At 41.1% G+C, this 25,296-nt stretch overlaps 2 protein-coding genes across 17 annotated transcripts in view; one reads left to right on the top strand and one right to left on the bottom strand.

Annotated features, from left to right (window-relative positions):
* Positions 1 to 25,296, bottom strand: part of MED12L (mediator complex subunit 12L) — a 360,384-nt gene that overhangs the window by 188,436 nt on the left and 146,652 nt on the right. The gene's annotated exons all lie outside the window — the stretch shown is intronic.
* Positions 1 to 25,296, top strand: part of P2RY14 (purinergic receptor P2Y14) — a 60,924-nt gene that overhangs the window by 24,291 nt on the left and 11,337 nt on the right. For 3 of the 5 annotated variants that reach the window (XM_012101386.4, XM_012101368.4, XM_042235661.1), the window contains exon 2: positions 5,303 to 5,403. The gene's annotated coding sequence lies outside the window, so the exon portion shown is untranslated. Of the gene's footprint in view, positions 1 to 5,302; positions 5,404 to 5,915; positions 5,980 to 25,296 lie in introns of those variants that run through there. The other 2 variants (XM_060394834.1, XM_027959280.3) reach the window with 1 other exon arrangement.

The raw sequence follows: 25,296 nt of genomic DNA on the forward strand, positions 1-25,296 counted from the left end.
CTGGTGATAGAGACAGCTGGGGAATTATGATCCCTTTTAATGTAAGCGATGAGCCTCAATTATAAACAATACTGCCATGGTTTTAATTATTTGAATAAAGGCTACTGATTTATCAAAAAATATAGACATAATTATCTAGGTGAAGAGAAGCATGGAGAATAAAGGAACTGGATCTTCATCTTCCACATCAACAGACATGCATGGAAGACAAGAACTCTCAGTTACAACATGAACACAGGGATTGACACCCCAAAGTAGTAGCTAAAAGAGTGATCGAGGGAGCCACTAGGGTACACAAAAAGGGCAGGAATTTTTTAATAAGTTTTATAACATTGATTAAAGTACATAAATGCATAACTTCAACAAAAAAATGTTTTAATTAGTTTAATTTGAATTACCAACAAAAAGAAATCAAAATTAAAAGGGTGTTTATATTTCTTAGACTAGGAAAACAAAGAAGGGAATACAGTAGAGGTCCTCATTCATTTACAATCATGTCCTTGTCTCTGAAAGATCTTGACTTCTCACTGAGATGGAGTCTTAGGAGAGAGGGTGCCCAAGAATTGCAAACAGGTAAGGTGCCAAGCCAAGGAAACCAACCTGGCCATGTAGGATGAGAGAGGACACAGAAAAATATCATGCCCTCCACCCCAACAAGCCAGGTGACTGCATGAATAACAGACACAGGGAGCATCAGCAAAAAACTCTCCTCTCCCCAAAACGAGGAGATGGCCATTACTATCAGCAATTCAGTAGAAGGTTATATACACTGTCAGGAGTGGCCTAATCAAAACTCAAATTAAGCACCATAGGGATAACCATTCATTCACTTTTAGGGGGAAGATAAGGAAAAGCTCCGCAGGTGGTAGAGTCTGGCCTGTTTTAAGAAATGCACAAGAGGTCAACAGGTAGAGATGGAAGGAAGGGGCCAATTCAGCAAACCTGAACAAAGTCAGTGGTGGAAGAAGAGATGATGTGTTTGGAAAAGGGACACAGTCAAAGCCACATCTCCTGTTGCTGGGCCTCAGAGCAACATGAGGGAGAGTGTGGAGAGGGGTGGGTGCCTCCTGGAACAGACAGTTATTTCAATGGTTACTGGGACAGTGCAAAACTACAGACACGATCGATTAAAATACTGTAAAAGGGTGTGTGCCTCTTAAATCATCTAGCTTATAGGACACCCTCCTAGTTTAAACTGTTCAATTTCACACTGGACACACTTAAATCCCAGACACTAACATTTATCTCATTGTTCAGGGATACTGTCATACCTCCAGGTTTCCCCAAGTGCTCACATTTGCTCTTCCCTTATAATTTCCCAAAAGTGTAGAATTCATAAGACTCAGAGATTTGAGTTTCAGCTACCTCCAGTTCTCCCTTCAGCTTACAAAACAGAACCATTATAAAGGTACAAGTTCCTTTAAAAAAGGAATTTCCCCTCTTTGGCATTCTCATGTAGCTCTTGTTAGTTTTAACACTGCAATCATTATTTAATCCCATAAAACTGAACCAGCTTTGATGTGCACAGCCCCAAGTACTGGTTTTGGTTATTAAAATATATATATATATATATATATATATATATATATATATATATATATGCTCTTGGCTCAAGGTTTCATTGTAATTGAGCTAGTTCTAGCAGTTACTGGATTACAAACAAACAAACCTATTCCTGCATGTCAAACTGAGTATTTTAAACAGTCAGTTTATTTTTATATCATGGATCTCAAGCCTTCAAAAATAAAAGCGAACACATTAACTTTTACTCTGGCCTTTATCGATGTTTAGAAGTCTCCTTTATGAAACATACCAAACATTGTACGTAAAACTTAGGAGGAAAGAACAGATTCCCAGAGGAAGGGTGGCCAAACTGTGTCTGAACCTGGGTTCCCACAGGTCTGAGAAATACTCAGGAGAATCAAACTGAGACAAGTTTACTCAACAGCTATGCAGTTACTTTAATTAAAAGATTAAACACATAAAATCTGTAATTTCAAAGTCATTCTACTTAGAGGAAAGCTAAATATTTTTTATTTAAGGCAATGACATGTCAGTGCAAATCAGATATAATAAATAGAACAGATGGTACAGACATAATAAAACTTCAGACACTGAGTATCATCTCCACTTTTCAAAACATCAAAAGAAATTTGAAGGCTTTTTTTTAATGGAGAAAAGAAAAAAAGTGAAATTCAAAAATACTGTTCAGCATTTGTTTTTCAAGGAGTCACTACAGAGGGAGCTCCCAGCCCTGAGCAGTGGGAATGGCACCCCCAGCTCCATCCCCAGAACTACACTTGGCTTCTCAGCATGAAGATGTCATAGCTGTGAACTGGGTCTGGGAGCATCTCTGCTTTATCTCAATTCATGTGCATCCATTAGAAAGGTCTGCTTCTACTCCATTAGCAAAACAACTGCTTTTGCTTTGTTGACTACTCTGAAGCCTTTGACTGGGTGGACAATAACAAACAGTGGGAAATTCTTCAAGAGATGCAAATACCAGACCACCTTACCTGTCTCCTGAGAAACCTGTATGCAGGTCATGAAGCAAGACTTAGAACCAGACACGGAATAACAAACTGGTTCAAAATTGGGAAAGGAGTATGTCACCCTGCTTACTTAACTTATATGCAGAGTACATCATGCAAAATGGCAGGCTAGATGAAGAACAATCTGGAATCAAGATTGACTACCAGGAGAAATATCAATAATCTCAGATATGCAGATGACACCACCCTTATGGCAGAAAGTGAAGAGGAACTAAAGAGCCTCTTGATGAAGGTGAAAGAGGAGAGTGAAAAAGCTGGCTTAAAACACAACATTCAAAAAATGAAGATCATGGCATCTGTTCCCATCACTTCATAACAGATAGATGGGGAAACAATGGAAACAATGACAGACTTGATTTTTTGGGCTCCAAAATCACTGCAGATGGTGGCTGCAGCCATGAAATTAAAACACACTTGCTCCTTGGAAGAAAAGCTATGACAAACCTAGACAGCATATTAAAAAGCAGAGACATTACATGGCCAACAAAGGTCCATAAAATGAAAGCTATGGCTTTTTTATGTAGTAGTGTATGGATGTGAGAGTTGGACGATAAAGAAAGCTGAGCACCGAAGAACTGTGGTGTTGGAGAAGACTCTTGAGAGTCCCTTGGACTGCAAGGAGATCGAGTGAAGTGAAGTGAAGTCACTCAGTCGTGTCTGACTCTTTGCGACACCATGGGATTTTCCAGGCAAGAATACTGGAATGGGTTGCCATCTCCTTCTCCAGGAGATCTTCCCGACCCAGGGATTGAACCCGGGTCATTGTAGGCAGATGCTTTACTGTCTGAGCCACCAGGGAAGTCCCAAGGAGATCAAACCAGTCATACAGCACCAGGTCTGACGGATTAAACATCACGAACTTATCAGTGATACAGAGCCACAAAAAGGACACGGGCATGCTTGGATTTTAGAAAGATCCTACTCATGGATGACTAGATGGCAGCTATTGTGGGTGGGGAAAAGATTGGAGGCAGGGCGTACAGGCCAAAAATGACCTTGAGTTTGGTGAGAATCATAGATAAGAAATATTTAGGTACTAAAAAAAACAGATTTTGGTGATTGGATAGCTATGAGACAGTGAAGCAGAATGTAATGTTTTATAGCGCTTGAGTGATCCATGGACAACAGTACCAAATAAAAGGGACTTAAGGTCAATTGGGGCTTTCAGAGGTTTTGTATCATTTTGATAATGATAATATACATATCTGATGATTTTGCATGCTGTCTAAGGACAAAGGGAAAAGAAACTGGTAAGGTAAGTAAAGCTGATGATCTCGGTCCAAAACTGGCTGAGTCGGAAGTGAACACAGTATGGGAGATCCAGGCTCTTCCTTCAGGGAGATGTATCATGACTGCATTAAACCAGAGGACTATGTAAGAAAAGTAAAGGATCCCTGGCAACAATCTGTTAAATAAGGCAACAATCCATAAATTAGCCACCTAGGCTTCTCAGGTGGCACTAGTGGTTTAAAAAAAAAAAAAAATCTGCCTGCCAATGCAGGAGACACAAGAGAGTTGGGTTCAATTCCTGAGTTGGGAAGATGGCTGGAGGGAGGCCATGACAACCCACTCCAGTATTCTTGACTGGAGAATCCCATGGACAGAGAAGCCTTTGTGAGCCCTGGGGTCACAAACAGTCGGACACAACTTAAGTGACTTAGCACTCACTGCTACTGCTGCTGCTGCTGCTGCTGCTAAGTCCCATCAGTCGTGTCCGACTCTGTGCGACCCCATAGATGGAAGCCCACCAGATTCCCCTGTCCCTGGGATTCTCCAGGCAAGAACACGAGTGGATTGCCATTGCCTTCTCCAATGCATGAAAGTGAAAAGTAAAAGGGAAGTCGCTCAGTCATGTCCGACTCTTCACGACCCCATGGACTGCAGCCTACCAGGCTCCTCCATCCATGGGATTTTCCAGGCACTCACTAGCACTCAGAAATTAGAGACAAATAGGGTGCTCACTTGAAGAAAAATTAGGAGGCCCAACAGCACCAAGCCCAGGTTGGGAATGTGTAAGCCAAATACCTGGAGTAGAATGGGCACCAGCAGGCATCACGTCCCTGCCCCCCAGAACGGGGTGAGGCTAGAGAGGAAAAATCCCTCAGGCTCAAAGGAGACAGCTTTGAGGTCCTTTCAATCTCTCATTTGATAATGATCTTGCCCGTTGCTGGTCAAGACACTCCAGTAAACACACACTTAGAGTCTCCCCACCCCTTCCCCCTGGCACCAAAAATGGGAAATGTTCTGGTCTGGTTTACTCTCAAATATTTTCTCAGTTTTCCAACACTTTTCAAGGAGTTAGTGAGGCCGTGTGAATTACAACTTGGAAATACATCCCAATAAATACAGAAGCTATTCTTACAACAGCCTCACAGTCAAAGGTCACAGCCAGGCATGGGAAAGATCCTGCCTCCTCCTGCTAGCTGCAGCTCTCACTTAGCAGGTCGGTTGCACTCGCTCACGTTCACTCTTGCTCACTGGCTCTCACTCTCTCTGTCTCTGCATCTGTCTGTCTCTCTCTCAGTACCCAGTTTCATACCAGTTACTATTTGATAGAGCCTGGATCATTTGTCACCCTAAACACAAATCAGATTGAACTCACACAAGCACAGCGGAGAGAGCTGGGCTCCAGAGAGGACTGGACATCTGTGGTACTTGACATTCAAGTCCTTGGCGAGATGTCAACATTTCATAGAGCACTTTAAATGTTTTGTTTGAGAGCTAATGCGGCATTCCCCACTGGTCAACAGGAGTCCAGACGGAAAGCAAAGCAGATTTTCCTCAACATCAGATGTTACACCCAGTGGCTGACCAGTCTTGCCTTCAGAAACCACAAGAGACGGATAAACTGGTAAGTAAAAAAAGTCCATCCAAGGCAGAGTGTATTTAAAGAAAATCTGTGGTACCACTGTAAAAGGGCCCTTTTGTGCTTATCATGTCCTAGATTCCTTTTTGTAACAGACAGAGTGACAGATTTACAGGTGAGATTTTACTTTTCCAGGTTGAAAGACTAAACTAAGTCCAATTAATTTTTCTCTGTAAATGTTCTTTTTAATTGCATGAAGCAGGATTTTCTTTCATGACCTTATGCACAGGCTTTCGTAAACTCCTGTTTTAGAAACTTTATCTTATTGCTTGTAAAATATAAGACAATGTTGTGTGTATGTGGATAGTGAGTTAAAATCAGTTTTGGAAATGGTAAAGAGCACAAATACAGCTGGGTTATGATGTAATCCTCAGAGCTGAGGGAATCCAGTAAAGAACTAAAATACTGGAGGGGAAAAAAACAGGTTTGGTGTAAGAGCACAAAAGGCCACAACCTCACTAAAAACTGAAACCAAACGTGAAATATTTCATGCAAGCAAGCATTTTAAGTCTCCTCCGAAGCGAAGCGCTAAATGCCTGGGCTACCTGTGTGGATTTAAGGGTGAGTCCCATTTGATTTTCAAAGGAGCTGTTTTAGCTTTTACTATATGTCTCAGAAGTTGTTTTTTTCTTTAATGGAGTGTTTATTATAAGCTCTCATACATGAAATCTTTTCTACTTTGAAACTCCTCACATTAACAATAATTTACATTCCCCAGGCAGTATTAATAGTGTTACACAGAATCCCTCAAAATAATTCAAATATTTTACTACTGACTTCCTTTCTAAAAATTTAAAGAAACTGAATTGCATAGATTCTTTCCTCACAACATCTGTTTACTTTTCGGCATGAATTTCTCACACAAATTTCCTTTTATTTTTCCTCTTTAATTCAGTAAGGGACGAAAAAATTATTTTTAATGGAGGATAACTACTTTACAATATTGTGTTTCTGCTATACAACAATTTGAATTAGTTATATGTATACACGTAACCCTCCTTCTGAGCCTCCCTCCCACTGCCTCCATTCCACCCATCTAAGCTCGAACAGAGCACTGAGCTGAGATCCCTGTGTTATACAGCAGCTCCCCACTAGCTATTTCACACATGGCAGAGTATATATATGTCAATGCTATTCTCTCAATCTGTCCCACCCTCTCCTTCCCCTGCTGCGTCCACAAGTCCATTTTCTACATGTACCTCTCTACTTCTTTCCTGCAAAAAGGTAATCAGTACCAGTTTTTCTAGATTCCATATATATGAGTTAATGTAAGATATTTGTTTTCTCTTTCTGACTAACTTCCGACTGCACGACAGACTTTAAGTACATCCACCTCACTACAACTGACTCAATTTCATTTCTTTTTTATGGCTAATATCCCATTGCATGCACGTACCATTTCTTCTTCACCCTTTCATCTGTTGATCAACATCTAGGCTTCTTCCAAGTCCTGGCTATTATAAAATCTACTTCAGTAGACATCGATTCATAAAGATTCAATAGTCCTGGCTATTATAAAATCTACTTCAGTAAAGTAGGTTTTCTCAGGGTATATGTCTAGTAGTGCGTTTGCTGTTTCTTATGGTAGTTTTATTCCCAGTTTTTTAACTAGGAATACTCTTCATGCCTTTTTAACTGGGAATACTCTTAACTAGGAATACTCACCATACTCTTCTCCCTAGTGGTTGCGCCAATTTACATACAACAATCCAGGGGAGTTCCCTTTTCCACACATCCTCTCTAGCATTTATTGTTTGTAGACTGTTTGACGATGGCCATTCTGATCAGGGTGAGGTGATATCTCATTGTAGTTTTGATTTTCATTCCTCTAATAGTGAGTGATGGTGAGCTTCCTTTCACGTGCTTATTGGCCACCTATAGGTTTTCTTCTGAGAAATGTCTGTTTGGGTCTTCCACTTATTTTTTGATTGGGTTGTCTGTTTTCTGTTATTGAGCTGCATGAGCTGCTTGAACATTTTGGAGATTAATCCTTGGTTAGTTGCTTCATTCGCAATTATTTTCTCCCATTCTGAAGACTGTCTTTTCAACTTTATAGTTCCCTATGCTATGCAAAAGCTTTTAAGCTTAATTAGCTCCCATTTGTTTATTTTTCGTTTTATTTCCATTACTTTAGGAGGTAGGTCAAAGAGGCTCTTGCTGCAATTTATGTTCAGAGTGTTCTGCCTATGTTTTCCTCTAGGAGTTTTAGACTTTTTGATCTTACATGTAAGTCTTTAGTCCATTTTGAGTTTCTTTTTGTGTATGGTGTTAGGAAAAATGTTCTAATTTCATTGTTTTAGATGTAGCTGTCCAGTTTTCCAAGCATCACTTACTGAAGAGACCGTCTTTTCTCCATTGTATATTCTTGCCTCCTCTGTCAAAGATAAGGTGCCCACAGATGTATGTGTTTATCTCTGGGCTTTCTATTTTGCTCCAATTACCTACATTTCTGTTTTTGTGCCAGTACCATACTGTCCTGATGACTGTAGCTTTGTAGTATAGTCTGAAGCCAAGAAGATTAATTCCTCCAGCTCCATTTTGCTTTCTCAAGATTGCTCTGGCTAGTCAAGGTCTTTTTTATTTCAAGCCAAACTGTAAAATTTTTTGTTCTAGTTCTGTGAAAAATGCCACTGGTAATATAATAGGGATTGCACTGAATATGTAGAGTGCTTTAGGTAGTATAGTCATTTTCACAATATTGATTTTTCCAATCCAAGAATATATCTCTCCATCTGTTTGTGTCATCTTTGATTTCTCTCATCAGCGTCTTATACTTTTCTGCATACAGATCTTTTGTCCCCTTACGTAAGTTTATTCCTAGATATTTTATTCTTTTTGTTGCAATGGTGAATGGGATTGTTTCCTTAATTTCTCTGACTTTTCATTGTTAGTTATAACAATGCAAGGTATTTCTGTGCATTAATTTTGCATCATGCAACTTTATTAAATTCGTTGATAAGCTCTAATAATTTTCTAGTGGCATCTTTAGGGTTTTCTATGTATAGTATCATGTCATCCTCAAGTAGTGATTGCTTTACTTATTCTTTTCCAATATGGATTCCTTAGATTTTTCTTCTCTGGTTGCCACGGCTAGGACCTCCAAAACTATGCTGAATAACAGTGATGAGAGTAGGCATCCTTGTCTTGTTTCTGATCTTAAGAGGAAATGCTTTGTTTCTCACCATTGAAAATAATGTTTGTTGTAGGCTTGTTATACATGGCCTTTATTATATTGAGGTAGGTTCTTTCTATGCCACTTACTGGAGACTTTTTTAAATAGGTGTTGAGAACTATCAAAAGCTTTGTCTGCATCTATTGAGATTATCATATGGTTTTTAATCTTTCAATTAGTTAATACAGTGTATCACATGGATCAATTTGCATAAACTGAAGAATCCTTGCATCCCAGGATAAACCCCACTTGATCATGGTGTATGATCCTTTTAATATGTTGTTAGATTCTGTTTGCTAATATTTTGTTGAAGGTTTTTGCATCTGTGTTCAGTGACACTGGCCTGTACTTATCTCTGTGATATCTTTGTCTGGTTTTGCTATCAAGGTGATGGTGGCCACACTGAATGAGTTGCTAATCTGTCCCTATTCCCACATGTACTTGCCTCCAGTGTCCATGGCCGCCAGAGATAGAGCATTTTCTTTTGTGGGAACACACTGTCCTTTCATATAATCCACAGACAGAGTCTACCTAGTTGACCTTGTGGATTTAACCTGTAGCTTGTGCTGGTGATGGAAAGGTTTTTGATGCTCTTCCTCGGTTGTTCCGCCCCTGGAGCTCAATTGTGATTTTATCCCCATCTCTACACGTGGGCCACCCACAGGAGCCTGCTCCTGAGTCTGCCCCAGTGAGTACCTAACATGGAGGTGGCACGGCTGCTTGGATCCTGAGGGCCCTGGAAGCACCAGGTGCACAGAGAGGCCAGAAGCCGTGGGCTCAAGGGATACAGTTCTATTAGGAGCTTTTTCTAGCCTCCAGCAGCAGGCACACAAGAGGCAACCGTGGGTGGTCCTTCTCTATTGCTGGGCTGCCAACGGTAGCCTACGGGGAGAGAGGTTACAGTGGTGGCTCCACCCCTTGCGAGTGGCTCAGCAATAGTGCCCTGCTTCCAATGCCATCAAGTTTTCCTCCAAAGGCATTCCCTGTTGTGGATTTCCTTCCTCCCATTCCCTCAGACCATCTCCCCACAATCAACAGCAGTCCTCACCCCAGGATTGCTCTCCAATCCCCACACTCCAGCTCAAGCCCCCGTGTACACTGGTGGACATGCGTCCAGTCCGGGGTACACAGGCCTATGGCAGACACTCCAAGTGGTTCTCACTCTGTGCAGACTACCACAGATCAGCTGCTTCACTCTCCTCTGATTCTTCAAATGCTTCCCTTCTGTCCCAACCGATTTCCCTGGAATTCAGGAATCTCTCCCCTGCTTTAGCTCCCCAACCCCGGGGTGCAAATCTGGTCCTCCTTGCTCTCCTCCTCCTCCTCCTCCTCACTTCTTTCATCCTACCCAGTCATGAGCGGATTCGTATCGTCCTTTCTGGTGATCAAGGCTCCCAGCAGTATTCAGCCAGTGTTCTGTGAGAACTATTGCATCTCAAGTGTTGTCCAGAGGTGTCTGTGGAGACAGACGCACTCCATTCCACCTGCTCCCCTGCCACCTTAGACCCAATTCCTAATGTCTTATAAGTTTTTATTTCCATCTTGATTGGGTCTTCTGATTTCTTCCTCTGAGATTTCATGTAACACTATTAAATATCAAGCACTGGTACCATTTTAAGCTTAATTCGTGGATGGAAAGAACAAAGTATGTAACTTATAAAACTTATTCTATTGCTTGTTTTTCTAGAAAGCTGGGTAGTAAATTCCATAGAATCTAAATTAATAGATAATTTTAAAACTTAGTTCATTTTTAACATCCATTCCAGTTTATTTCCCAGTGCAAAAAAAAAAAAAAAAAAATCTTTCGCTAAGCAGCTCCATTTTCTGGTGAGACTATAAGAATATTTCAAATGAAATAAGGCAGAGGTTTAGAGCATATTTTGCCAATGACAAACAGTTTCCCCATCTGCCATCAGAAACTTCAGAAATCACTAAATTTATTGCTCTAAAGTGACTTCCTTCTCCATAAATTACTCTTTAAAGGAGTCTTCCCTAATTCAGTTTTATACCTATCACTTCACTGACAGTTTTTTCCACTTAAAGAAAGCATTCACAGGAGAAAATCTATCCACTTATATATACAGACCTTTAGATATAAAGGTAGATCTCACACTTAAAAAAAGAAAAGACTGGCATTTGCAACTAATTCCTCTTTCCTCCATTTGGGCCAACTGTCTGCATCAACTGATTCTGGGGAAAAATGCTCCATGGCCTTCTGCACTTCTTCAACAGAAAACATTTCACTGGCTACTAGGCAGCATTCATAACATGTCATCAGATAATTTGAGAAAGAAAATCCATAATAGAAGTTTAATTTGTAAAACATAACCAAGATCAAGGCTCACTGACTTTTGGTCCTATGCCCTTTTATGCAACTATACAGATTTTCACTGTTCATGCATAATTTTACTAAAGACTATTTTAAATGAATCTGCATTAATCATATGAAATTGACATTTTCTGCACATAAAATAATAGTCCAATATTAGCAATTTTATATAACTTGATCTAATAAAAAAGAAAACAGTGTTAGAAGGTAGCCCCAACAATCAAAGGGTGAGGGAAACATCACTAATAACAACCTACATAATTCAAAATCACTGTGGATTTTGAATGCAGATAATTTCATGGTTACTGCAGCCATGAAAGTAAAGGGTGCTTGCTCCTTGGAAGAAAAGCTATGACAAACCTAGACAACATATTACAAAGCAGAGACATTATTTTGCCAACAAAGGTCCATATAGTCAAAGCTATGGTGTTTCCAGTAGTTTTTCATGTATGGTTGTGATAGCTAGACCATAAAGAAGGCTGAGCACCAAATAACCAGTGTCTCTGAATTGTGGTGGTGGTGAAGACTCTTGAGAGTACCTTGGACTGAAAGGAGATCAAACCAGTCAATCCTAAAAGAAATCGTTGGAAAGATGAATATTCTTTGTAAAGACTGACGCTGAAGATCCAATACTTTGGCCACCTGATGCAAACATTTAACTCATTGGAAAAGACCCTGATGCCGGGAAAGACTGAAGGCAAAAGGAGAAGAGGGCAACAGAGTTTAAGATGGTTAGATAGCACCACTGACTCAGAGGATTTGAGCATACTCCAGGAGACAGTGGTGGACAGAGGAGCCTGACATGCTGCAGTTCATGGGATCACAAAGACTCAGACACAACTTTGCAACTGAATAACAAACAACAACACATAATTCCTATACACTAATGAGATTTAGGGACTTCCCTGGTGGCTCAGATGGTAAAGTGTCTGCCTACAATGCAGGAGATCCGGGTTCAGTCCCTGGGTTAGGAAGATCTCCTGGAGAAGGAAATGGCAACCCACTCCAGTATTCTTGCTTGGAAAATCCCATGGATGGAGGAACCTGGTAGGCTATAGTCCATGGGGTCACAAAGAGTCGGACACGACTGAGCGACTTCACTTTTAGTCAGATTTAGGACTTCTAATTACCCGTACAAGTACTCCTCTGTTTTTAAAGCCTCTGCACAGATTCTGTTATCAAAAGTGGATATTTCCAGCAGCCAAATTACACTGGGAAAGAACTTCTATCACTGGCTCTGTTTTACTGATTAGGAAACTGGAGTCCAGAAAGCTTTGGTGATTCAAACAGGATAACACAGCTAATAAAGTCCAAGGGTTGAACTTAAAAGGAAAAAGTCATCTGGCTTCAAATCAAATGCCCTGTCACCTGCCCCATCCTGTCTCTGCCCTAAGGAGATAAACACGTCCAATATGAATTGTGATTTATACACAAATAAAAGCTGGAGATGCAAGAGTACGTGGGACTGCTCGTCGCCTTAACTAGGTATTTACACAATAATGGCAATAATCACATTGTATAAAACAGTCAATATTATTGGGACTCAGGTTTTTAGAGAGGAAATTTTCCACCGTCGAAAAAGCAGGCACTTTTCAGACAAACAGCTGAATCTAAATCTACTGTGGGCTTGGGCTACATTTCGTTTTTTAGCTCCTTTGCCTCTGTGATCCACCTCTGCTCCATCACAATAAAGCTATCACCCCAAAGAACTATTAAGACAATAAGACAGGCCAGTCCCTGGTACTTTAGGAGCTACTCAATTAAAAGGGAACTTTTCCCTCTTCCTTGCTAGTAACTTACTAAGTTAGAGGGAGTCCTGTCAAGAGTAAAATCCCACAGGAAATTGCTTGAATTGATTCACACAGTCATCGGGCCAAGTAAGAAATCATAAAATAAGGGGAAATGAATACTTCTCCCAAATTATCTCCTATCATTCCAACAGAAAACTGGGCACTACATCAGTATTTTAGTAGTAAGTACCCATCAACGGGTCCACTGGCCACTAACTAACCGTAACCAGTCAGTGACCACTGTAAACAAGTAGACCAGTCCCTCCAGCCCAGATCAGCAGGTCTGACAGCTGTGGAGCGTGGAGATCCGGGTCAGGGCCCATGAGCCCCACAGGTGATGGTCTTACACAGAAAGGGGTGGGAGGAACTAATGAGAGGTAGGATTTGCTTAATTCACGTTTGATGGATGGATGGACAACCAAACAAATTAACAACCATATCAAAAAAACTCAAAAGAAAAGAAAAATGAAAGATATCTGATGGGCAGGAGTTACAATGATAGGAAGAAGTTATAGACATTTCTCATTTAGTCCCTCTCCATAAAGATCTGATATCTTTTTTTGTTTTGCGATTTACAGACAGTCCATATATGGGATGGATTAAGAGCTGACATAATAAAATGAGCAAACTAAACCCAAAAAAGCCTTATTAGAAAATAGAGTAAAACATATTTTAGCCAAGAATTGTCAAACTCTGGTCTCAAGAGCCTTTGAACACTACTGAGAAACCCAAAGCTCATTGTTATACCTAGCAATGTTTACTATATTAGAAATTTTAATTGTGAAATTCATAAAATGTTTATTTTTAATTTCTTTTAAAAATAGCATTAAATGTTAACATGAAAAACACATTTCTGTGCAAAGTAATTATATTTCCCTAAAAGTTTTAGTGAGGGAAATAGCATGATTCTACATTTTTGCTCATCTCTTTATCATCTGTCCTAAGACAGTTAAATTCTCACATCCACATCTGCATGGGATGAGTTTCAAAATGTAGTTTTAGTTAAAGTATACTGATGAAAATCTAGTTTCACATAGATTCAAACAGGACAAGGAAGTATTTTTGTAACCTTCTGGATTTTCTTCATTGGTGGTAGCGGTGATGGTGGTGGTGTAGTCGCTAAGTCGTGTCCGACTCTTGCGACCCTATGGACTGTAGCCTGCCAGGCTCCCGTCCTGGGGATTCTCCTGGCAAGAATACTGGAGTGGGTTGCCATTTCTTTCTCTATCCTCTTTGGTACCACATCAAAACTAAAAAAGGCAGCAGTTTCTTAAAGGCTGTTTGCAAAGGAGAAACTAAATCCGTATCAATGAACATTTTTGTTACATTAAAATCCTTTAGTATAATTTAGTCTTTGAAGAAATCTTTTACCACTGATAGCTTTTATATCATATAATCGTTGGTCATTTGGAGAGGTACATTCACCCAGAACTTTGAGGTATACTTTTCATTATACAGTATCAAAAAATAGTATTTATAGTGGCACTGATCTCATTCTAAGTACTGGAAAGCACTGCTATTTTTTTTCTTGACTTGAAGGGGCATTCCATTCAATTTTGAGAAAATGTCCGCCAAATACCCAAGTATGAACTGCTGGAGTTTGTGTATCATTCTTTCCAGTAAAAATGGTGTTCCATCAAGAAAGCACCTAATTTAGCTTGTAACTCACTCTCAAGTGTTGTTCCTCTAGATAACTATCATATATAGCAGAAGTGCTTTGTGAACTATTCTCATAATGCCACAGGAAATATTTAAATATTTGTCAAATGGACAATACATATTATATCATCACAGTCATTCTAAAGTGAGCTTAACTTTTTCTGTTTTGTAGGTTTTTTTAAAAAAAAATATTTGTTATTTTATTTTTTGGCTGCGCTGGGTCTTTGGTGCTGTGTGCAGGCATTCTCCAGCTGCAGCGAGCAGGGGCTACTCTTAGTTGTGGGGTGTGGGCTTCTCATTGTAGTGGCTGCTCTTGTTGCAGAGCACAGGCTCTGGACACACAGGCATCAGCAGTTGTGGCCCGAGGGCTCAACAGGTGCGGCTCCCAGGTCTAGAGCACAAGCCCAATTGCTGTGGCACACAGGCTTAGGTGCTCCAAGGCATGTAGGATCTTCCTTCCTAGATCAAGGAAGTTCCTTGCATTGCAAGGTGGATTCTAAACCACTAGACCACCAAGGAAGCTCCATATGTTGTTGGCTTTCTTTTTTGTTCGTTTACTAAGGCTACATGGCAGTAAGTTACAAAATGACGACAGGACACAATTGGATACATGGCCTTCAAGTGTGCTGAGGTATCAGCAGGTTTCTTTTACACACTGTGGCTTTTGCACCATTAGTACAGATGTCAGCACACTGAATCAAAGAGACAAACAACATGTTAGTCTTCTTTTGAAAATGGGTTGACCTCCTGATCCCCAGGCCTCCATGTCAAACCATTATCTCTTTGATGACTTTGACATATGAACACTTTATTCTGATACAAAAAGCATTAATTTAAAAAAATGAGAATTTGAATATATTAAAGTAAGTAACTTGCTTATCAAAATGTACTTTTAAAGATGAAAGAACAAGTTACAACCTGAGACATGCTATTCACCATATATAAAACCAACAAAGCAGGGATCAAGAGTATTTGAAGGATTTCTACAAATCAGTAATAGCACAACAACCCAAAAGAAAAATGAGCAATAGATATAACTAGACATTTTGTTGAAATAACCAATTATCATATGAGGAGATGCCCATAACATTATGATCATGGAAATGTAAATCAGGATCACAATGGAGTAATATTTCTCAAGAAAATTTGTAAATCTGAGAATAGGAAATGAGGATTGGTATCCACAGAGGATTTGGAATCACTTTGGGAAATAGTTTGACGTCATTGTACATATGTTTCCTAAAGATCACAATTTCATGCACACACATAAGCATACAACACACTTTTAGGAATATATACACATGTAACAAAACACAACAGAACTAAACTGAATTAGTGAAAAACATGAGGCTCAGGGTGCGTCGGGGCCAGAGAGACGGCATGTGGGAAGGAGAAGTCAGTTCCATGTATTAATAGCTTGTTGTTGTCAGTCTTGGCTTTTGTCTTGGTTAACAAGTCTGAAGGAAATTAATAAGGTGATTAAGAATAACAAGATATAAATTTTTAAAGTCAACCTTACATGATAAGAATATGCCATAAACCAAAGACTATGGTTAATCCGATTTTATGCACCAATGATTTTAAAAGAGATCTATACATTTTAACCCATTAAACACACAGAAAATATAAAACTCTGAGGTCCTGAACAGACTCATCATTCAACAGTTGAGTCCTTTATTTGCCCAAAGTTGTACAGATACAGTCATTCATAAGAATTCAGTAAATATCTAATAAACTTCTACTATATGCCTGGCACTAATTTAACAGTGAAGAAAAGAAGTAAGTTCTATTTTCATGAAGGCTACCTTTAAGAGGGTGGCACAGTAGGAATAGGGAGGTGGAGGGATGATGGAGAAAATAAATGGAAAAATAAGTATCACTTTAAATAATGAAGATGGCTCTGAAGAAAATAAAACATGTGAGAGGCTGGAGTGTGCTGGGTAGGTGCTCGGCTGTGTCAGGGGTCATAAACCGGTAAGGCCTCACTGAGAAAGTGATGTTTTAACAGAGACCAATATGAGGCAACCACAGTAAGATGCCAGAGACAGACAACCACAGGCAGAGGTCAGGGCTCCGAGAACCTCTGCCCCACAAAGGTTCAACAGAACTAAACTTTAGTGTCAACGCATAGCCAGTGTGAAAGCAAATCCACCTGGACATTCCTGCTCCTCCTATGTGGTTCTTCCCCTTCTGCCCCTTCACCCCCAATTTATCAAGGAACAAAAGCTTTTCACAATTTATTTGAGACAGAGAGAAAACATGTATCTGCTCAGAGCTTTTCCTGACACTGGATGGCAGGCAAGGAAAAGCTCAAGGGAATAGCTGGGCAGTTAAGCTTTTGCCTTTCTTTTCAACTTTTGCTCAATTCAGCCAAAAAAATTAAAGAGTGAAATAATTTTTTAATGACACATACTGGTTTACTTGTCAAAGGCAACAAATACCTGCAACCTTGCATTCTCTACAGCCCCACCCCATATGCACAAACTGTCTGCACTTTGCCACAAGCTGATCATGTCAGGGACATTCAAGACACAGAAAGTTTGCTGACACTTTTGCTGCTGCAGGCTGGGCAGGTTCATATTATACGTCAAAATTTTTAAAAAGCCACATAGCTGAAGAAGGGCTTCTGCTGTCCACCAGGAGAGCAATTGTGGGCCCTGGCTAAGGAATTTGGGGTAGTAATAATCCAAGTTATGCTGACATTACACCTGCCAGGCATCCCTCAGCCATCCACTGGGATGGGGTAGGGGATGAAAAGAGCATACAGGTAAGATGCTACAGTCACTGAGGGCTTGAAAGACCTGGGTTTCAATTGCAGGTGCTCTGGTTACCATCTCAGAACCCGCTCAAGCTACTAAGCTCCCTTACATAGCATTCTTCCTATGTAAAGTAAGGATGTCTTCAGTCATTCATCAGAAATTCACTCAACTCCTATTACGATCCATTTGCTGAGCTAGATGAAAATACAAAGCTCTCTCTCCATTCAGTGGAACACACAAGCTAATAAAAACAACACTTTTCAACAAGAAACAATACTCCATAGTCGTTACAGCTTTAGAATAACACAACTCAGTTCTACAACATACTTGTTCTTACACCTTGGATAAGTTATTCAAGCTCTCTAGACCTCAGTTTCCTCAACTGTAATATGGGATTTCTCTTATCAGGAGGATTCAAAGACGCACAGCTGTAGTTCATTCATTTTCACTGCTACACAAAATTCCACTAGAATTTTAAACCCATTCTCCCGTCAATAACCAGTTGCTATTTCTACACTTTGGCCATTACAAGCAATGTTTCTATGAGCATCCTTCCATGTGCATCTTCTTGTATATCCTTGGAATGCTGCTAGAAGAGATTCTTCTAGAACATATACTTAGGAATTAAAATGCTCAGTGACAGGGTGAATGAACGTTCATCTTTTCCAACTATTCCCAAGCCTTTTCAAAGATTCCAATTCCTTTAGAAACAATAACGCTAAGCTGGGGATAAAAAAAGAAAAAAAAATTCCTGGAAGACAAGACAAACCATGAACCATGAATAATTTTTTAATGGAATCTATGTTCATATAGATTTAAACCCAGACGGGAAATAAAAGATACAAAATTCAGGACAGAGTTCTCTCCCAGTGGAGGAAGGCACAGCCCAGGGAGAATGAGGAGGGAAAAGTTGGCACATACCCCATAAGGCTCTAGCTCTCAAGTCAATGCTGTATTCTTTTTGTGTGCTTTAGCTTCTTCGCATAAATTTTTTCGAAATATCAAATATTCCATTGACAAGAATAAGACTCTTTACCGTTTGAGCCACAAGGGAATCCCTTGAAAAGAATTAAGTATTTTTAAAAGCAGTTAACATTGCCTGTGTCTGATACATAGCTAAAGTTCCCAGTAACTGGCAGTTACTGCTGTAAAATGTGAAGAGAGTAGAAACAGGTGACAAGACTGTTTCTAGATGACACTCCAGTACCGCAGGAAATGGAGGTGCTCAGCGGAGAGCTGGGTGAGGAGGCTGCTCAGATACCAGAACCACAAGGACTCTGGGCTCTAGGAGGGCAGGATCCCCCATACCAAGAACACTGCCTCATAGAAGGTGCCAAAAGCATTATGTGATAGATGAAAGGAAAAGTCTGTCTTACAGATGACAGTCTTAAACAATATTCTAAGGGGAAGAGTGAGAAAAGATAGCCAGGAACAGAGTAAGAAACACCAATTTCAGGGCAGGCAGAGAAGCTCCCAAAGGTGACTGAGAAGAAAAGGTAAGGAAGGCAGAGATGTCCAAGAGCTGCTTGCTTCCACCCCATCCCGTCTGTTTGTTTTTCATGATACTAATTTATTTAGAGGTTCTGAGCTGGCTCTTTTACAGAATGATCATGCTCTGAATCTGTCCAATTGTTTATCCATGATTAGCTTTTTAACAAGGTATGTTGTATGCATCTGAGTTATATTGGGGGGGGGGGATATCAAATTATTCCATTTTTGGTAAGTTCAATCATTCAGTGACTGTCAAATATCCCTACTGAAAAGGTATAATTTTTCCTTTGTTATTCTAAGTGATCTGAGAGTGATGCTTATAGACTCAGAACATCCTGTTCTCCTAGAAACTTTTGCTGACTTTTCACAAACCTTGAAGATTGTTGCCTGAATCCGTTATTACGCTGAGATTGAAAACTGGTTTCTCTCATTCCTTCTACCTTTTCTAGCTGACATTCTTATGTGAAGACATTCTCTTGTCTTCATCCTCCCTTTTTTATCTATATTTTTAATAGTACTAGCAACTCTTGAATTTGGTTTGCTTTCAAAAGTGTTTTCATCTATTACTGTTATTCTTATTGATATCCAAATTGTGGAATTTAGAAGTGCCACCAAGTCAGCTCTCGTGTCCTTTTTTCCCCTCCTTAACATTTCCTTGTTAGTCTGAGTACTCCCTTGCTTTTTGCCGGCAAGGTATCAACTCACTTTCCCCTGTGCCTAATTTGAAATCAGTCATTTCCCCAAGGAGGCTTGGTCCCTTTTAGTGGGCAGTGATACTCAGAAACAAGATAAGCTCATTAATATTGGGGCTCATTCTTTGCCACCTACAGAGGATTTCTACTTTTGTTATGTGAGGATGGAAAAGGCTTGAGCAAGTTTATAGCTATGAGGGTGTCACAACTTCAAAAGAACTTCTGCAGGTTTACACCTTGAAAGAAAAGAGTCTAAAGACAGAGACAGATCTTGAATACAAAAGAGGAAAGCAATAATGTATGGATAAAGATTAGAAGTCAGGGAAGGCTGCCTTAAAAAAAAAAAAAAAACACAGTATGTAGTAAAATAAAGCTGCTCCTTGTCCAAGTAGGTCATGAACATGAAATGCAATTGGTGGTACAGATGGAAAGGAACACTTCTAATTATCAGATTTGGTACAGTTCAGACAACTACATCTGAGGCAGTGATGAAATAGCAACTAATAGCTCCCATAGCGTATGGCATGATATAAGATAGCTCTCTCAAAACATGTAGGACTGATTCACATTGAAATCCATATGAAAAGTGAAATAATCACTAATGGATTATTTAAAGAGGACATTTACATTCAACAATGGATCCCACTGGGAAGGGCCTAGGACTCAAAAAGAAAAGGTCTTCCATTCCATATGCACCCCGAGCACCATCTTTAAGCTGCTTGAAAGCGCGTCTTTCACATTTAAGTCCTATTCATTTTCAAGTGAATTATAGTTGCTCCATTGTCATATACTGTGTTTAACAAAATACAAATTCATTTAAAGAATTTTCCCAATTCATAACAATACATTTTATTGAACCAAAATTTACTGATTTCCTCCAACAAGCAGGAAGTACCTGAATTTTAGGCTTTGAAATGTATGAGAATCACTTCTCTGTGGTATTTCCATTTCCACTTAGAGTCCTGGATATTTATATTCTTTTCCTTTGGATATGTAAGCCTGAATCTTGAACAAACATAAAGGTGATTGATATTCATCTAAGACATGAAAGCAGTTGGTTTCTCAGAATTAAAAATCTGTTCCCCAGCCCCCTAGCAAAGGGGCATGTGTTAAGGCCTTAAGCCCCAGGATCTGAAGATCTGAGTACAGCACGCCTGACTGAGAAACACCATCTCAGTGAAGCAAAAAGAGGTCAGAGATTCATTTCCTTGCCTGGCCCACAGGGAACAGAAACACATATTCCAAAACGATGCTGCAGAAGAACAGGCTGCGGGCAGAAGCACAGGGGTGGCAGGGAGAGGGAGAGTCAGGAACCATGACATCTCCATTTAATTCCAGAGAAGGAATCAGTCCCCCGAACCCTGGAGACAGGAGTTTCATAGCTTTACATCACTCTCATCAAAGACGCAGGACTGCGTGGACTGCCAGTAGGAGCATGAAATTCTCTGGACTTCACCCTTACTCCCTCAGAGTGAAGGGAAACCCTCACTTACTTAGAGTGCCACTTTCCATTACTAGAACCCGGGGCCCACAGAAGCACAGCCTTCCCCCCAGCCACCCCTAGGCAAACACTGCTGGGCCAGACTCCCCAGAGAGGTGCAGAGCACTCGGAAACGGATCTAAGGTGTCTCCTGCAGCCCTGCCTCAGTGCAGAACCACCACCTCACATAGATGTGGGGAAGTAGGGCACATGTGGGGCCCAGCCCAGGGGAAGTCCTGGCCTACTGCGAGTCCCAGAGACGTCCGATCCGATTCTGCTGTCAGCTGAGTCACTCACTCTCTGAACCCCCACTGGCCCCTCTGAGTCACACACTGCCGGGCACCAGGTCTTACAGGAATAGAAACCCTACGCGGTAGCAACTACTACCTCTCCTTTTAGATGTAAACAGAGAACCCGGGAGGCACTCTGCAAATAGGGCAGATTCTTTACCATCTGAGCTACCCAGGAGGCCCCAAATAATTGACTACCACAGCTATTAAGAAACTGAGCCATATTTTTAACCAAGGTCCACTGCATCCATTTAATCATTATGCTCCAATGCCTGCCCATTAGTCCAACAGGACAGTAAAGAAAACCTACTTCACATTCCAAGACCTAAACATATGAATCACGTATTGCTGCTAAGTTACTCAATGCATAAAGTTTAGCATCAATCACAGAGTTGATTACATTCTATTCCTGTATCAAAATGGAAAGAAATACAACTATTATTAAGGGGCTATTCATGTCTTAAACCATGGGAGCTGCTGGCACCTAGTGGATAGAGGCCGAAGATGCAGCCTTCTATGATGCACCAGACCACTCACCCACAGAGAACTGCAACTCAAAAAAATGTTGACAGTACCAAGGATGAGAAATCCTGGGCAACCCCAAGACTGTAGGTGAAAAATACCCCCAAATCCATCCTGACAAACCAGATGCAATTACTGACACAGAGGTGGGGGGGTGGGTGGAATTTTTGTGGCCCTAGGAGGGCCTGTGCAGCACCTCACCTCTTCCCCCAGCTCCTAATTACCTACTTGCGTCACCCAAAGATGTGAAGACAGACCCAGGTTCGAGGAGATGCCACTCTTGCACATAGCTGTGAGTTTGGCTAAATGTAATTTAAGGGAAGTGGTTGGAATTAAAAACTAGGTCTGCATGTTATCAGTCTACCTGTTATTACATGGAATCAAAGAACGACTGTTTGTGGCAGAAATTCACAGATGTTTAGTCTTCGTGATTTTGAGAGTCTGTTAACAGGAGGGCCCAGGAAGGAGGCTGAAAGCGTATGGACAGAGCTGAGCTTATGCTTTGGTGGAAGAGGAAGTTCTGAGGTGTCTGCAATTCAGCCTATGAAGAACATGCAGGTGTTTCCAATGTGAGAATGAATTAGCACTGCTCCTCAACTGAAAGTCCATAAGACCCTGATCCTGGGAAGGATTGAAGGCAGGACGAGAAGAGGACAACAGAGGATGAGACGGTTGGATGGCACCACCGATGCAATGGACATGAGTTTGAATAGGCTCCGGAAGCTGGTGATGGACAGGGAAGCCTGGAGTGCTGCAGTCCATGGGGTTAGAAAGTCAGATACGACTGAGTGACTGAACTGAACTGACAGTCAAAGCTATGGTTTTTCCAGTAGTCCCTGTATAGATCTGAAAGCAGGACCAAAGAATTGATGCTTTTGAACTGTGGTGATGGAGAAGACTGTTGAGAGTCCTTGGACAGCACGGAGGTCAAAACAGTCAATTCTAAAGGAGATCAACCCCGAAAACTCATTGAAAGGACTGATGCGGAAGCTCCAGTACTTTGGCCACCTGATACAAACGCTGACTCATTGGAAAAGGTCCTGATGCTGAGAAAGGCTGAAGGCAAAAGGAGAAGGCGGCAGCAGAAGATAAGATAGTTGGACAGCATCACTGATTGATTTAATGGACATGAATTTGGGCAAACTCTGGGATATAGTGAAGGACACGGAAGCCTGGAGTGCTGCAGTCTATGGAGTTGCAAAGAGTTGGACACAACTTAGTGACTGAACAACAAACAGCTCAGAGGCAACAACATCCGCCCATTTATACGTGAAAGCACGTTTCTCACTGGCACACGTTCTGACCGAAGATGAAGTCAATGAGTCATGATGGCCAGGAGTTTGAGGAATCAAGTTAGACCTCATGCCCAAATAGAGAAAACTGGCTGGAAGGGAGAAACAGCAACCACCAGGGTCCTCCTCATGCCCAGGATCCCAGCATCCAAACCACTGCAGCAGACTTGGGTTTCCTCCAGCAACAGGGTCTCTACCACCAACTGATTAATGTCATTTGTTTTCATCACTAATAATATACATGGTCTGTTTCTAGTCAGAAAGGTGTTCATTTTTAAACACTTTCAGAAACTGGAAAATTAAATAAAGGTTCTGTACGCAGTGGCACCCAGAGGCTGACTGGAGAGACTCAAGGCATCCACACACCTGGCAGACCCTTAACCACCAGATCCCACTCTCACACTCACATGTCCACCTCACCTCAAAAAAAAAAAAAAAAAAAAAAACCCTGATAAGTGATTCCTAAAAACAATATTCCAGAACAATGCTGAAGGGCCTGCACACTCACAGACACACACAAAGCATGCCTGCCTGAGCTACCATAGGAGTAGGGAAGACCTCACTGGGAGATGAACACACACGTTTTAATACTGTCTGACCATGTATTATCTGCCCAATTCGCCTTTGATGAGTTACTTAACCATTTTCAGCACCAGCTTCCTCATTTGCAAAATGGTGGTAACAGTAACTGATTAACAAGGCTCTATTATGTTACTCAAGAGCTTGGGCAAGCCACAAGACCCCTGCTGTGCTATCATCTCATGAGTCCTAGTGAATGTGACTGGTAGCTCTCTCTGCCCGACACATTCTCCTTCCCCTTTGACTGGCTAAACCTAACTAATTTGTCAACCCTCACTGTCACATGATCCAAGAAGACAGCTTTAATACCACCATTCCTGAAGCTGGAAGGTGCTGAGTGGTAGCTCTGCTCCTGTGCCTCCTCCCTCAATGACAGCCCCTTGTTGCACCCGAAAGTACCACTGTGCTCTTCCGTCTCCCCTAGATTGGGAACTTGTTGAGTGTTCCCTGTTGCCAATGTATCTCCATGCCTGCTTGCCTGCCTGCCTGCCTGCCTGCCTGCCGCCTGTGCTCTGCTCAGGCATGTCCAACTCTTTGGGACGCCATGGACCCCACCAGGCTCCTCTGTCCATGAGATTTTCCAAGCAACAATACTAGAGTAGGTTGCCATTTCCTCTCCAAAAAATCTTTCCAACCAGGGATCAAACCCACAAATCTCCTGCATTGGCAGGCGGATTCCTTACCACTGAGCCACCAGGGAAGCCCCACTGTATCTCCATACTGCCTAGAAACATGCTCTGTTGGATTTAGTAAACAAATGAAGGAAAGGAAGATCCACTGTATACAGCAGCTAAAGGCTATAATGTACCTTCTGAACAGAGGATTTCAAGCGGTCAATATCAATACCATCAACTATTACAGGGACGTCAGGAAACAGAATGACAGAGAGAGGGACAATAAATTTAGAAATGAGGTCCCCGGCAGCCTTTGAGAAGTGTGGTGAGCACTGGACATTAATGCTCAGGGGGACGAAGAAAGATAAGGGAGGTACTCATTCCTTCAGGTACAAAAGAAAGCAAGATTCCCACTGGCTGAGCCTAGACAGAGCGCAGGCCAGATAGAGGACACAGGGAGGGCAGAGAGGGGTTAGATAGCCACAGTCGAAGTCTGAGCAGCAGCCAAGTAGGAAATGGAGTAAGAAATGGTTTTCTGAGTCGCAAGGTGGGCAGTCAGCTACAGATTAAAAACAGTAACTTCTATGAAGTAAACTGACGAACCTAAAATGACTTCCTTTTGAACAGGTCTATGACCTAGAAGAAAAAGACACTGTTTACCCACTTCTCAGGAGTCACAGTGTCGGGAAAGAGAGGCAAGACCAAGAGTCAGGAAGAAGAGATTCTTGAATACTCAACAGACCATAGAATAAGATAGGCCAGAAGACTGATGACAGAATTAATTAATACTACTCAAAAGTATAACATATTTTTAAAATAAAAGTATGCTGTTGAATATTTAATAACATAAAATATTATAAAATGCAACTATAAGACTGAATAAGTAGCCCATACATAAATCCTCATTTTAGTCAACCCATTAATTACAACTGCTCTGAAAACCATCTAGGATACTACATACTGGCAAGACAAGGAGAGAAAAGAAAAAGTCACACATTACAGCAAGGGAGATAAAACCAGCAATGCTAAGAAAACAGCCTTAGTAAGTTTGGACATGTGCACAATGATTATACACATCTATAAGAGTCAGGCACGACTGAGCGACTTCACTTTCGCTTTTCACTTGCATGCATTGGAGAAGGAAATGGCAACCCACTCCAGTGTTCTTGCCTGGAGAATCCCAGACAGAGGAGCCTAGTGGGCTGCCAT

Source organism: Ovis aries, chromosome 1 (assembly GCF_016772045.2).
Source record: "Ovis aries strain OAR_USU_Benz2616 breed Rambouillet chromosome 1, ARS-UI_Ramb_v3.0, whole genome shotgun sequence".
Taxonomy (NCBI): Eukaryota; Metazoa; Chordata; class Mammalia; order Artiodactyla; family Bovidae; genus Ovis; species Ovis aries.